The following is a 13,440-nucleotide window of genomic DNA, read 5'->3' as shown; positions in this document are numbered from 1 at the left end:
TATATATATATATTCTAATTTGATCAAAATAAAAATAGTTATGGAGATACTCAATATAATATCTTCATATCCAAATCGCATCAAAACTCACTTTATTGATGTCATGACCTCCTATTTATAGCTGATAAAGAGAAAGATCAGTCACTATAGCTATCCAAAAGATTGCATTGACGTGTCTGTCAAATACAAATTACATTGCAACGTAAGGTAAAGTTCGCTTCGGTTGGTCGACTAATGTTTCAGGCCGACCAATTGTGTTAGTCAGTCGATCGATATTTTGGGTTGACTGACTGTACAGGTCGACCATATATTTCTTAGAGAAATCTTGTCGTTCGACAAAAGTGCATGTTTTCTCGATTAAGTTCTCCTGATCAGTGTATCTATCGGTCGAAAGACTCGGTCGGTCTAAGTTTTGTGTCGGCAGATCCTGATATATAGTCGATCAACTACTTGCGGGTAAATTTTCTGGTTTTTGATCTAAAACTTTGTCTGCATGCCTTCTTCCTGGCCGTCCGATCCCCTTGGCATTTTTATAGTATACAATTATATAAATATAAACTTTTACCTAGAAGATGTGTGAACACCCCCAAGAAGTAACGCGTAATGTGAATTAGAGATGAAGCCAAAGGCATCGTTAACCAAAGTCAGTCAGCTTTGGCTTAAAATCCAACCTAAAAGATAAGTTTGGTTGGGTTTGGGCAACAACTTCTTCCAACTGCAATTAATATACCACGAAAGCTTTTCTACTTTAATACAACAGCAATTGTTAAAATAATAACTACTGGAAATTGAGTGTTTTTCTACTTACATACAAACCACTAAATTCTTATGTATTTACATATCTAACCCAACAATTTCAATTTTTATCCCTTCAAAATTTAAAACAAACAGGGCAATAATGAGACGCTACATGTGAATCAATTCCACACTTCATTAAAGCCAATCAAGAAACCTCTCAACCCAACCCTAACTGCCTCCAACTAAAAATGGTACCGTTTTGGGTATCTTTGTAATATATCAATTTATATATAAAAATACTGTAAATAATGATGATTATGTCAGCCTAAGGGTTCTAAATATCAATATGTCAGAATATATTTTATGCGTTCATGTGAATTTTCAGTCAATATTAAATTTAATAAACAGCATCATTTTCTAACACATGATTTCGAAGTTCAAAAAACAAAATAAAGCCCTATAAAAATAATAATAATTGATACAACTCTAACAAATTTTCATCATCAGACACAAATCTAAAGTCATGACATAAATCTAAAGACATTTTAAAAAAAATAAATATTCAAACCTCAATAAAAACTCTTCCATAACTCCGATTTCAGCAAAACTTACAATCAAACTGACTGACTCCACAAGAAGAACTCAATGTTACCAATATTAGTCCAAGTCGAGACAAATCAAGCTCATATCAAGTTACTAAACCATTATTGAAAGTTTTCTGGACATATTTTGAATGTTAAACGAATGTTGAATCTAGCAAGCATATAATATATAATCGAATTGAGCGTCTCGACAAAATGAATCAAATGAGCCTATTCAATTCTGACATCGTTAAGACACTCAAATGTCCATTCATATTCCTGCATTAATTACACACAAAACACTATAAAGAGAGTCACACCCTTCTCATGAAAGGGGGTTGGAGGCTTGAGAGAGAGAATTTAAAGCTTTGAGAAGAAGCTGAAGTCCAACACCATCCCTCACCATCGATCGTTCGCCGACCGCTATCGATCGCTGCCGACCACCTGTAACCGTCGTGGACGCCTGCTGACCGCCGACCATCACGTCCCTCTCCCCCACCCGTCGTCGATTAACCTAGACTATTGTCGACTGTTGACCTCATTTTTTGGTGAGGTCTTTACTTCTCTCCTTAGAGCCTAGGGTTTAGCCTCAGGTTTTCTTTGTTTGACCCTCTTAGAGGACTAGTACCGGACCCACACCATTTAGAAAATTCGAGCCACCTCGTCACTCCTTCGAGTCTCGCATGGGCGGTCCCGAATCCTCGACATTCCATTGAGTTGATTATGATCGACACATGAAACTCGAGTCGAGTTCCTACATTAATAAGAGCAGCCCCTAAGAAACCTCTTGCGATCTGAACACTCGATAACGCCGCATTTTGCACACACATCAAACCACACACGATTTTAAAGTAAATTAAGTTGCCCATCGACAAACTCGTCCGAACGACCCCGGATGACGAAATAGACCACACGGATGCGTTCGGAACGTCGACTTTAGCTAGGAAGGACACTCATATTGCTATGGCTTCGCGCGCGAGCGTTTAACACGAATATCGATGCACATTTTTTTTTTAAATTAGCGGAAATTAGCGGTGCACGAGCTCGAGTTTAACCCAGGTTCGACTTGGGTTCAATTTGGGCTGAATGCGGGCTAGTTGCAGGCTAGTTGCCTAAGCTTATATGATTTGAATTTCAATAAATTAGCGGTGCACGAGCTCGAGCTTAACCCAGGTTCGACTTGGGTTCGATTTGGGCTGAATGCGGGCTAGTTGCGGGCTAGTTGCCTAAGCTTATATGATTTGAATTTCAAATTTATCATTTAATCCCCTCCCATTAAACTTTTCCAATTAAGTTGCGGAACTATTCAATTCCCCGCCAATTGCTTCGTATAACGGCTCTCGAGCTCGCTCCTTTGATTAATTCGACCCTGCTCCAAGAGGGAGGCTGGCCTTCTTCCTCCCCGCTTGGCTCGATTCATCTCTCCCGCTTGCCTTGCCTCTGCACCGAGCCCCTCACCTGCTCGTCTCTTCCTCGCTCGACCGAACAACCCCGTTGGTCTCCCCCCTTCCCGTTGCGCCTCTCCCTCACGACTAGAAGACCAAAGCCATTCATCTTCCCGTCTGCCCTCCTGGTCGCCTCCTTTGCTCGACCGAACTCCCTCTTCTCTCAGAGCCGAAGCCCTCGCCTTTTCCTCGCCCCACCTTCCAACCATAATTCTCTCTTCCTCGCGACTGACCCCGCACTCGCTCGCCTCTCCGCACAGAAACCCTCGCTCGCTTGCTCTCCTCTGCGAACCAAGGCCTCGCCTACTTCTTTTCCTCGCGCAACCAAAGCCCTTACTTTCCTCCTCTCTGCGACCAGAACCCCGAGTGACTGAAAAACCTCACATGCTCCCTCTCTCAACCACTCGAGTCTACCTCCCTTTCCCTTCAATTGTTCGGTCAGGGATCGATTTCTGCTTCGCGCGAGACTACTCTTGCAAGCTCTTCAGCTTGGTCTTCCCCCCTCTATTGCGCCCGACGTCAATAGTACGCGAAGCAGCAAGAATTTGGCTCCAGGTAATTCCTTCAGGCCCTGAAACCATTACACTTTCGAAGACCTGCTAATCCGAGCTATGCCAGTATGATTTGAAAAATTAATCGCGGTTTATTCTCATGGATTGGTTTTCTCTGTAAGATTCTTATATGAATCTATTATGCTTGTTGAGATAGATATAAGCTTTAACAATCACATTTCGCTTTAGTTTGAAGCACGATAATTAAGTTTATGGTTTAAATAGCTGAGAATTGCATTTTTTTTTACTTGTTGAATGAATGTTGTGGACTTGCTTAGAGGTAACTACTGTACATGCTTCTAAGTTTGACATGCTCCTAAGTTTGAAAAATAAGAAAATAATTATTATGTAGCCTGGATGAAGCAATATGTTCAGATAAAACAATTACAATCCTTCGAGTATTGTTCTAAAAAATGATTCAGTGAATCTAAACTTCTTTTTGAGTCTTCTTGATAAAATTCATCCTCACTTTGAAGGAGAGAAGTTTATTGAACCACTTCACCTTTAAGGGCATTTACATACATACCACTCAATTTCCTCATGTATTTACATATCTAGCACCTAAACTTAAATCTTATGTTGCCAGGAGATGCTACAATTCATGCCAAAGGATTTCTAAGCTTTTACATATCTTACATTTGAAGTTTACTATTGCATTTATACAACCAAACATTCCAACTGTTTTGGAGTCATTGCGGGTGTTGATTTGGGGTATTTTGTGGGCAGATTTTGGGACAGTTTTGGCAACACTTTGAAACCATTTCGACACTATTTGAGCACCATTTTGACACTATTTTGGCACTGATTTGGGGCATTTTGTGGGTTGATTTTGGAGCACATTTTGCACCGCTGACACTGTTTTGGCACTGATTTTTTGGTGCTTCTGTGGACTGATTTTGGAGTAGTTCTTGCAATGTTTTGGGACTGTTTCGAGCTGATTATGTGCACTATTTTGGACCCACTTTAAGTGTGGGTTTGGGCTGATTTTGTGCACTATTTTGGAGCCGTATAGGTGTTGTCCACTATTGTTTGGGTTTGTAAGAAGCCACATAGGTGTTGTCCACTATGGTTTGAGTTCGTAGGAAGTCACCCAAGTGCTGTCCACTATGGTTTGGGCTTGTAGGAAGTCACATAGGTGCTGTCCAATATGGTTTGGGCTCGTAGGAAGCCACACAAGTGTTGTCCACTATGGTTTGGGTTTGTAGGAAGCCACATAGGTGTTGTCCACTATCGTTTGAGTTCGTAGGAAACCACATAGGTGTTGTCCACTATGGTTTGGGTTCGTAGCAAGCCACCCAAGTGTTGTCCACTATGGTTTGGGTTTGTAGGAAGCCACCCAAGTGTTGTCCACTATGGTTTGGGTTCGTAGGAAGTCATATAGGTGCTATCCACTATGGGTTGGGTTCGTAGGAAGCCACCCAAGTGCTGTCCACTATGGTTTGGGTTCGTGGGAAGCCACATAGGTGCTGTCCATTATGGTTTGGGTTCGTAGGAAGTCATACAAGTGCTATTCGAAGTTCGTAACTGCTGCCGAAGTCGTAGGATCACCGTACACACTTGCTAGTTGTTGCTCAGAGCCGTATGAGATCGTAGGATCACCGTACTAGCTTGCTAGTTGCAGTCTGGAGTTGTAGAAAACCATAAGATCACCTATTTGGAGTTCCTAGGTATTGTTACGACTTGTTCTGCTGCTTACCGTTTTCTTCTTTTCTCTACACTTTATTTAAATTCCCTGCAAATTATATTATGCTTAGCGAGCTAAACATGCAACACTGATAACAACGACATATACGTCAAGTACACGTACATTTTATTTGTTGTTGTTTTATCATTGCAATTTAGTCTTGCTCTAACACATTATGCAGATATTTATTATGCAGATACTGATTACAATTTTATTTTCAAAACAAAACGATTATATTGATTACAATTTTATTTTCAAAACAAAACGATTTTAAAAAATTAAACATCATTTTCAAAACAAAAATAGCAAAAAAAAAACATAACATGTACTTTTGAATTTATTGGAGTCCCTCGGAAGAGGTAGCCCACGGTTGCTAACACGATCTCCCCGGTTTAAATGGGTTTCACAACTCGTTTAAGCTAAGTTCAAAAGAAAATAGTGGTACCGGAACGAGGGAACCGTGGTATCCTCACCGGTGTCGCTCTAATCAACTTTTGAATTTATTAAAACACTACTTTCATAATATAAACTATATACCTTATATTTAAATTAAATTTAAGAAAGTATTTTCAATTTTCAAATTTTCAAAAAGTTGACCGACATCGACCGCCGTCAACAACCACCAACCGTCGTCTAACACTATTGTTGCAGTCAACCACCACCGACCAATGTTGACTGCTGGCCACCATCGATCACCATCAATTACCGTCGACCACTATTGACCGGAAGCCGTCAGTCGACGTTGTAATTAGGAAAACCTAGTAACCCTTTTCTGTTTGTGAGACATGGTCTCTGTAAACCTACAATGACTTTTTACACTGAGCCAGACCCTATGGTTTTTTTTCTTTACGTGTTTTCCATGCAAAAACTTATGGTTTCATTACTAAGTGTTTTCTTTTTCCCAAGTGTGTGTTATATTCTCGTGCAATACTAAGACGATAATACATTACTCTAATGCCACAAATTTTCTTGACAGCCCTACTTATAAGTAAGGGACAAAGAAGCCTTAAACAAGAATTTTATAATTAGTTTAGGGATTAGGCTGTCTAGATATTTGAAACATATTTAAGGCTATGGATAAAGGAAATAAGCTCTTCCACAAGGTGGTAGGCAGCTTCTAAGGGATCATACTAAGAGTTCGTTTGGGACAGCTTGTGCGTTTCAGGATAAGCTGCTTATCCTGAAACGCGACCCGCGGGCCGCATGCAGGGGTGCGGCTCGTGGGCCGGTTGCAGGGGTCGATCCGCGGCCTGCTTTTAGTGTAAAAACCCAAACGCAGTTTTGGATAAGCTGGCGAAACGCGCAAATCAAACGGTACAGCGGCATTTTGAAAACGCCGCCCGCACTTATAAGCTGCCCCAAACGGACCCTAAGGCTACCACATCCATTCAATATAATTTGTCAAAATGTCTGTTTATACAAGGTTAGAAATCATAAAACATAATCAAAATAATTTAAGATACATGCGGACAATTGCAATAACATGAATTGATTAACAATCAAATTAATTGTATTTTTACACAAACCTCTTACAAGAAATCAATAGCTCATTTTTATTTACAAGAAATCAATAAAACAAGGAATGAAAATGGTCCCATATTATATAAAAAGTTAATTTAATCCACAGGCTATTTAAATAGAAATCAAAACGGTCACCTGACAAGACTATTTTAGTAGTCTGAGGACTCTTTTAGTCTATATATAAAAAATCTGGGGATTAAATTCGTCTTTCATATAAATTGGGACTATTTTAGCTCCTTACAAACAGTAAGGTAGATCATTTTGGATTTTTTACTCTTTTTCATTATAATATGCAAGCATTACTACAATCAAATAATAAAAGCAGAACAAGGAAATCCATTTTACCAATCAATAGCTCCATCAAACTAAGTTCAGAAGTGATACAATCACACATCAAAATATCCAAGAATGAAGTGAAGTAAAACAATACAGTACAACTTCAAAAGAATATCCATACATACTGTTCATAATAGCTACTCTTTACTATTTAATTGCATGAATTAACAAAGGAATCCTTATATTTTAGCCAATTAGCATCACACATGGCATGGACTTTCAGGATGCACAAACTTAAAAATTTCAAAAGTGCGCACACACCGACGCACGCACAGATATATATATATATATATAGATCCTAAAAAAGGAACGAACTAAGTTTATTATACGAGCCCTGGTCTTCCCCAACGCGCCTAACAATTCGAGTACCACGCCCTCCACCGGGGGGAATTAAATCCCAAACTCGAGGGGACTTACAACTGACAAGCAAATGCTCGACCAACTGATCTGGGTACGCGGTGCCTCTATATAGATATATATATATATATATTTCACAGATCCACCTAATTGTTATCTAACTTCATACTCCAATAGGCCCACATTGAATTTTGTCCTCACACCTATTAACAAACCGATGAAACAAAGCCTCATAGTCATGCATATTAATTGTCATTCCCACCCACTGCCCTAACCTCCCACCCATTAATTTAATCCAACCATACTCATCAATAGTCCTTAAGAACCGCCATTGAATGGTGCATGGTGGGCAACACACAGTAAGTTTTAAGAAAATGAAAATTAACTAATAAATGAATAATAGATTAATATAAAGACAATAAAATAAAATAAATATAAGCAACATTGACATCAAAATTTTTCAACACTGCTTATCTCAACCACTAACAACTGTCAAAAGCGACGGCCCTTTATGCAAAAAGAAAGAAAAATCCGAATCATTCACATTGTAATATTCCAACTAATTTTTCAAAAAGAGATTGACTTCTAAAACAGCAACTAGGAGGCAATCAAAGAAAGAAAGGAACACAAAATCATTAAATGTGGCATCTGCCAAGGTGATCTCCTAGCCTTAGCTACAGTATAAGTTGTGTCGTGCTCCACAATGACATTCCTCATAGCCTTCTTCTTGATAAGAAAAGTCTAATAATAAAAAAACGATGAGATATTGTTCTTTTGCAAATTCGATTAATAACACTTTAAACCGTAACAACTGAAGTTGAAATGCACCCCACCATAGCATCTTTTTGGGTGCCTAATAGAGTTTTCTACAATGGTAATCGCGTCATACTCCACTATAGAATCTCCAAGGCAAGGCCGATACCATCCTTGACAAAGAAAATCAATAAAAATCAAGAGAGGACGTCAAATTATAGTCCAATTTCCAATAAACATGGACGTTTTAAAACCATATTGCAGATTGATTTATATTTAACTTCAAAAAAGTTAAAAAAAAACGTATTAGAGGTTCCAATAGATCCCTACCTAACCAAAATGCCCATAGTGTCCGGTAAAGTGAGAAAAACTAATTTAAATGACATCTTAATGTCTGGATTACTAAAATGCACACCTGATGCATTCTTGACGCAAGAAAATCAATAAAAATCAAGGGATGGTGTTGGCTGATTCTAATCCAATGTCCTAATAACCGTAGGTGTTTCAAAACATCAATCAAAATTTCGTAAATTGACTTAATTTTGATCCTTAAATAGTCGAAAAGATATACTAGGAAAGGTTCAAAAAATCCCATAGCTAACCTAAATATCCACAACGCTTGGCAGGGTGACAAAATCATTTAAACGAGACATCTCAAAGCCCAGATTAGTGTAATTCAGTTGGTCAAAAACTCAAATGAATTTTGCATCGACTCGATTGATCAAGTAGATAGACCAAGGGCACGAGTTCAATCTTGACATCTCCTAGTTGATTCAAGAGTCCTAGTCAGTCATCACTTCAATATGCGCATTAAAATATGAACTACATGAAAAACCAACCTAAATAAATTAAAACGTCTTGCCAATAAAATGAGGTTGTAAGGTCCACCATTAAATCCATTTCAATATGAATTGTAAGACTTACGTGGACATATCAAAAATCAGGTTTGTAAGCTATGACCCACTGACGAACTAATAAGTAAATAAGACCCGTCAACCAATATAACAATTAACAACTCATGTCATCTTTCCTACAATGCAAGGTTATAAGATCCACAATTAATTTGATTCCAATATTTGACAAGCAAGTCCCGCGAACGACATATTGAAAGCCATACCGTAAGCCTCAACCCTTTGAACAAATCACAAATAAAGTAAATAAGCTATCTAAATCAATCTAATTAATCAGGCTACCTTATCTATAGGCTAAGATCATGTAACCAATTCTTGGGCTTCCCTCATCCTCAAAGTTTTAAGTCCAACTTATGGGCTTTCAAATAGATCTAAGCATCATCCTAAAATCTAAACTTGACCCAACTTTCATGCTAACTTGAGCCAACCCTCATTATAAGGTGCTAAGAGAGTTCTCAATTTTGGCTAGGCTTTAATAGGCTCAACGAAACACAAATGTCAATTTTTAATGTAACACAATTGCACATTTTTGATGAAAGATAATGATGAATGAAAAAAATAAGATTTGGATTTGAAATTCTTTTCTCAAAATTTTCTTCCCCAAAATTTTCAGTTTGGAGTAATAAAGTTGGTATTTAAAAAAGGTTATGCATTAGGAATTATAAATTTTTATGGTGATAGGAAAATAGTATTTGTACTTTTTTTGGTTTGGAGCATATATATAATACAAATATCATTGATAGATTTAGTATCAAATTTGTTCCAACGCTAAGAATGAATATGCATGAAAATTTCACGCTAAAAAATTTTTGGAAGAAAAAAGAAATGATTTTCATTTTAGTAAATAAATAGAGAAGAGTTTGAACAAGGGTTTGAAATTCATATGAAGCTGCATTTTTCTCCAAACGTACTGCCTTGGAAAACAATATTGACACAATCAACTTTAAAGGAGACCAATTCAAAATATCATTTAAAATTATCAATTTTTTAGGCATAAATTTTGGGTTGAGACTGAGTGTGAATCATGGTAAACAGTTTTTACTCTAGATAAACCCCACCCATCATTGTGGATTAAATAAAAATGTGGTGAAGACTTATAGGTTTGAATGGGATAGAAACTGTTTTTAGCCGAGCAGTATGTTTCAAACCAAAATTTTTTAGAATTTTTGTAGGTGAACAGAGAAAGAAATAAGCTTTTTTAGATAATAAATCTTGGGTATCCTAAGCAATAATACCGAAGCTAAACATCAAGATCTTTATTTGAATGTTTGGAATTTAAAGCAGAGGTTTTGGTAGATGCATAACCTGTTGTTTGACCATGTATCTTACTTGAAAGATCACTCTTTAGAAGGTAGTCATGAACCCATCTAAATATTAGATAAAAAATTAACAACACATCTCTCATCTCAAATGACTTTAATGCTTGAAAGTAAGTTGCATTCTAGATTATGCACTAGAAGCACACGATCAAATGTTAGATATTTTGAGAGTAATATAATGAATCATGATCGTTGTTGATGAAGACATATTTGCAACTCAAATATTATAATTTTCATGGCATGTGCTATAATTTTCACTATCATTGTTAGTCCTAAGTCCGGATGTAAAAAGTGGAGGGTTGTATTAGATAGTGAACAACTAACGTAAAACTTGTCGAAAAAATTATGACATGAATCATTTTTGATAATTGTGTAAGTTCTAGGGCGTCCCCTGGAAGCAACGCACTGTATGGTCTAAATACAGAGAAAAATGTGTAATGACTGCTACACCGACGCCCGGGTGTATTGTCAAATAAGCAAGAGTTTTCACATTACGGACGAATTCGGGTAAATAAGTTAGTCCATGAAACTAAAATTATGATAGAATTTTGAAATATAAATAATCTTACTTGTAAATTAATGAAATCAATTTATATTATGATTCATAGAAAGATAAATATCTTATATGTTCAAGAAACAAAATGGGTTGGAGAAGACTAAGGAGATTGATAACCTAGATTTTAAACTTTGGTATTCATGTACGAGTCGCACTAGAAATGTTGTATGTGTAATTATAGATAAAAGTTTGAAAGATAATGTTGTAAAAATTAATAGAGTTGGAGATAAAATTATAACCCTTATGATTATTGTTGATACTAAGATTTTTAATATATAAATGCTTATGCTCCTCATGTAGGTTTATATATAGTTTCTAAAGATAAAATTCTGGAATGACTTAGAAGACTTAATATAAATGATATCTCTTGAAGAAAGATTTTTTATTGGAGGAGAATTAAATGGACATGTTGGTAGAGTGGTAGAAAATTTTAGAAATATTCATGATGGTTACGGGGGTGGATACAGTTTTGGAGTGATACATGAAGAAGATAGAGTTATATTAGATTTTTATTTAGCGTATGATTTTAATATTACTAATACTTTATTCAAGAAAAGAGACGAGCATATTATTACTTATAAGAATGGAGCTAATAAGACACGAATTGATTATTTTTTTATGAAAAGAAGAGATCGTCGAGAATATAAAGATTATAAAGTCATTCCAAGTAAGAATTTAATTACTTAACATCGATTGTTAGTTCTAGATTTTAAGATGAAGAGTTGTAAAATCAAGAATACTAAGAATCATTGTTGTAGAATTAGAAGGGGTACCTAAAAGACACAAATAAAATTATTTTTAAGAGTAAAATTCAAGATTTCAAAATTTTTATGTGGGATAAAGTAATAAAAATTATTAAACAAATGACAAAAATTGTACTTAGAGAATCAAAAGAAAAAGTTTCTATAAATAAAAATAGTTGGTGATGAAATAATAATATGCAAGAAAAGATAAAGTATAAGAAGACAAGTTATAAAAAATGGTTTAAATGTAAAAATTTACAGAACCGAGAAAAATATTAAAAGGCCCATAGGGAGTTTAAGAGAACAATTTGTGTCGCTAAAAATTTTGTTTTTAGTGATCTTTATAATAAACTAGATACTAAGGAGGATAAAAAATATATGTATAAACTAGCCAAACAAAGAGAAAAGAAAAATAAAGATTTAACTCAAGTAAAGTGTATTAAAGATGAAAATCAAAAAGTGATTTTCTTAGAAAAATAGGTGTGTGAGTTAAACTTTTTAATGAATTTTTGGAAAATACGATCAACTTTAGTGATCTTACTATCATTAATAAAAAAAAAATATATTTTTTTTTATCATCGCATTAGTAAAGAAGTTGATGAGACTATAAAGAAAACCACGGGTGGAAAGTCTGGTGGACCTGATGATATCCCAATTGATGTGTGAAAATATTTAGGAGATTTGGGAGTTTCTTGGCTTACCAAACTCTTTAATATTATTTTAAAAATTAAAAAAATGTCTGAGGAGTGGAGGAAGAGCATTTTGGTCCCCGTTATTAAGAATAAAAGGGATGCGCAAGAGTGTCAATTATAGAGGAATTAATTTGATGTGTCATACTTTAAAATTATGAGAGAGAGTAATTGAACATAGGTTAAGACATATTAAAAAGATTTCTAATAATCAATTTGGATTTATGTCGGGCAGGACTACTATGAAAGCTATACATTTATTGAGAGGTTTGATGGAGAAATTCAGAGAAAACATAAAGAATCTATATATGATTTTATTGATTTAGAAAAAGCTTATGATAAAGTTCCAAGAGATATCCTTTGGAGAGTTAGTGAGAAAAAAAGTGATGATATGACTTATATTCAAGTCATTAAAAATATGTATACAATAATTGTTACTTGAGTTCGAACAAGAGGATTGATCAAATATTTTCCTATTTCTGCTGGATTACATCAGGGATCGGCTTTAAGCCCATACCTTTTTGCTTTAGTAATGGATGATCTTACTGGACACTTAAAGGAGGATGTACCATGGTGTATGCATTTTGCTGATGATATCCTTCTCATGGATAAGACGTGAGAAAAAGCTCAGAAAAAACTTGAATTATGGAGGTCTACCTTAGAGTCTAAAGGCCTTCGCTTGAGCAGAACTAAAACTGAATACATAAAATGCAATTTTAGTAGTAGTAGTTCTAGTGACAAAAATGTAACTATGGGTGATCAAAACTATGGGTTGGGTGATCAAATTATTAAAAGGTGTGAACGCTTTAGATATCTCGGGTTTATTGTTTAGAGTGAATGTGATATTAATGGGGAAGTTATTAGTAGAATTCAAGTTAGCTAGTTGAAGTGGAGGAATCCTTCGGGCCTATTGTGTGATAGAAAAGTACCGCTTAGACTGAAAGGAAAATTTTATAAGATGGTGGTGAGACCTGCAATGCTCTATGACACTGAATGTTGGCATTTAAAAATAGAAGCAGAGAATGATTAGGTGGATGACTGGCTTTACACTCAGAGACACGTCGAGAAGAGAATGATTAGGTGGATGACTGACTTTACACTCAGAGACAAAATGCGAAATGAATATATCGATGATAGGGTTGGTGTAGCTCCAGTGACGGACAAAATTAGAGAGAGTCGTCTTAGATGGTTTGGTCACATTAAACGTTGACCATCTGATGATCCGATTAGAAGAGTAGATGTTTTAGATTCGACTT

The 13,440-nt window shown here is 35.9% G+C and overlaps 1 protein-coding gene across 2 annotated transcripts in view; it reads right to left on the bottom strand.

Annotated features, from left to right (window-relative positions):
* The window catches only part of LOC110024650 (50S ribosomal protein L10, chloroplastic-like), a 30,724-nt gene that overhangs the window by 6,454 nt on the left and 10,830 nt on the right, over nt 1–13,440 (bottom strand). Inside the window, exon 2 of one of the 2 annotated variants that reach the window (XM_020724753.1) lies at nt 8,122–8,139. The exons of the other annotated variant lie outside the window; for it this stretch is intronic. The gene's annotated coding sequence lies outside the window, so the exon portion shown is untranslated. Of the gene's footprint in view, nt 1–8,121; nt 8,140–13,440 lie in introns of those variants that run through there. 2 annotated transcript variants of the gene reach the window in all.

Source organism: Phalaenopsis equestris, unplaced genomic scaffold, assembly GCF_001263595.1.
Source record: "Phalaenopsis equestris unplaced genomic scaffold, ASM126359v1 Scaffold000002, whole genome shotgun sequence".
In the NCBI taxonomy this organism is placed as follows: Eukaryota; Viridiplantae; Streptophyta; class Magnoliopsida; order Asparagales; family Orchidaceae; genus Phalaenopsis; species Phalaenopsis equestris.
This window is presented reverse-complemented; position numbering and strand designations above follow the sequence as displayed.